At 33.7% G+C, this 2,058-nt stretch overlaps 1 non-coding gene across 1 annotated transcript; it reads left to right on the top strand.

The window, feature by feature from the left end:
• The first annotated feature begins 876 nt into the window (after positions 1-876).
• LOC111825123 lies at positions 877-983 on the top strand. The gene has a single exon (XR_002828246.1). It is a non-coding gene; the product is annotated as a U6 spliceosomal RNA (small nuclear RNA).
• The last annotated feature ends 1,075 nt before the right edge of the window (positions 984-2,058 follow it).

A 2,058-nucleotide genomic window follows, 5' to 3' on the forward strand; every position in this document is an offset into this window, starting at 1 on the left:
TGTGACATATTTCTTTTTATCCACATTTGGCTGCTTCTTTGTGTTTGTTTCTCTGTATTAGATAGAGCTGCCATGTCTTGGAATTGGTAGAGTGGCCTTGTGTGGTAGGTGTCCTGTAAGGCCCAGTGGCTCAGTCTCCACAGTCACCTGAGCTGGGCACTCCTGGATTGTGAGAGGGATGTCCGACTGCCTGTTTAGGCCTGATCCCACCGGAATAGGGCCTAAACAGGCAGTTGGACATTCCTTGAGGGGTCCCAGATTGGAGAGGGTGCAGGCTGGGCTGAGTGACACACACACACACACACACACACACACGCACAAATTTCATGCACTGGGCCTCTAGTTATTCATAACAAAATCAATTGTTCTTCAATATTAGACTATCAGAAAGAATGAAAAAAGTGAACTTCTGTTATAAACAACAACAAAGATTAATTCTCACAAGCATTGTATTGAGGAAAGGATGACAGATACATAAGAGTACAGTTGTAAGATTCCATTTACTTGCTTTTCAATAGCAGATAGAAAATCTGTGAAGAAATCAGTTCCTCTTTGAGGGGCATATAACTGGGAGGAAGTATAAAGTTGGCCACTGGGTTGTGAGCAACATTCTATTTACTGGTCTGGTTGGTGGTCACACAGGTATGTTAATCTCAAAACCCATAAAACAGCTTAGATAGTGTTTGCATTTATGTTATGCGCCAATAAGTATTATTTTTATATTTTTTTCTATGAAACTCATCTTTTCATCCTTCATAGCACTTCATAAAAAGTAAGTACTATGAATATGTATTTAATAGATAAGTTAGAGAAAAAGATATTTTAAATTATATAACAAGGGCCATTTTCTATTCAACTTTTCAAAAAATATTTTCAGTGCTCGCTTCGGCAGCACATATACTAAAATTGGAACGATACAGAGAAGATTAGCATGGCCCCTGCACAAGGATGGCACGCAAATTCATGAAGCGTTCCACATTTTTTAAAAAATATTTTCAAATTATCATTATTTGATTTCTCTAAACAAAATAATAAGCTGAATATGTATGTATGTATATATAATATGCACAATTATGTAGATATATACACACATATATAGAATTTTAAATGTTAATTTTAAAAATTCACTCATGGTTTAACAAAAAAGGGTAGCAATTTTATTTTATAGTAAGAATTTTCCTACTTTAACAATTTAAAAAATTATATAGGTTATGTTTAAAGTGTATAAATAAACACATTTGCAGTTGCAATTTAAAAACTTTTAGAATATCTGATTTTTAAAGCCACTAACAGCTTCTTGGGGACAATTCAATAATTGAAGCTCAAATTAAAATGGAATTTTCTATTGATTTTTTTTATGCAACTGTTTGACTCGACTTAAAATGAAAGTAATTTACAAAGCTTAATGAATTTTTAGGTGTAACTCCAACTGTCTCAGCTTCCACTTACCACTAATTGGCATTCAAGTCTGCACAAGTTACTTAAACCAGTAAAATTAATGCCATTCTTTTCTTAAGTTATACATATATATAACAAGAAAAAAAATAAACAAACCTCAGATTAGAACAACTCTCTGAGCCTCAGGGAATACCTTTTCTCCCACATTCTCTGTCAGTTCCTCTCCTTTCGAAAGAGAAGCTATGAATCTTACAAACTTGAAATTAATGTGCTCACATTATTCTACATATGAAAAACATCTATGATAATAAACATTCAAATACATGAAGATTGCATCAGTATCATAAATCAGTTACATTTTAATTATGTTTACTTTAATGCTAAAGTTACATCTCTTCGGAGAGCACACACTTGCCTAGATTCATAAGCATTATGGCAGACTCATACATCACTTATAAACTGTCATGCACAATTATCATTTAATTATATAAACAATGAACCTTTGCTTATTCAAGAATTATGTGACCACAATCTACAATCATGTAGGATGACACCAATTTCCAGAGTCACTAAAGGAGATGTCTGCCTAAAGGTATGGTAGGATAGTATGAAGCTGGGAAAATTCCTGGGCAAATGGAATGGGGAAACTGAGACAAGAAA

The sequence above is a fragment of the Myotis lucifugus genome, unplaced genomic scaffold (genome assembly GCF_000147115.1).
Source record: "Myotis lucifugus unplaced genomic scaffold, Myoluc2.0 scaffold_14, whole genome shotgun sequence".
Classification (NCBI taxonomy): Eukaryota; Metazoa; Chordata; class Mammalia; order Chiroptera; family Vespertilionidae; genus Myotis; species Myotis lucifugus.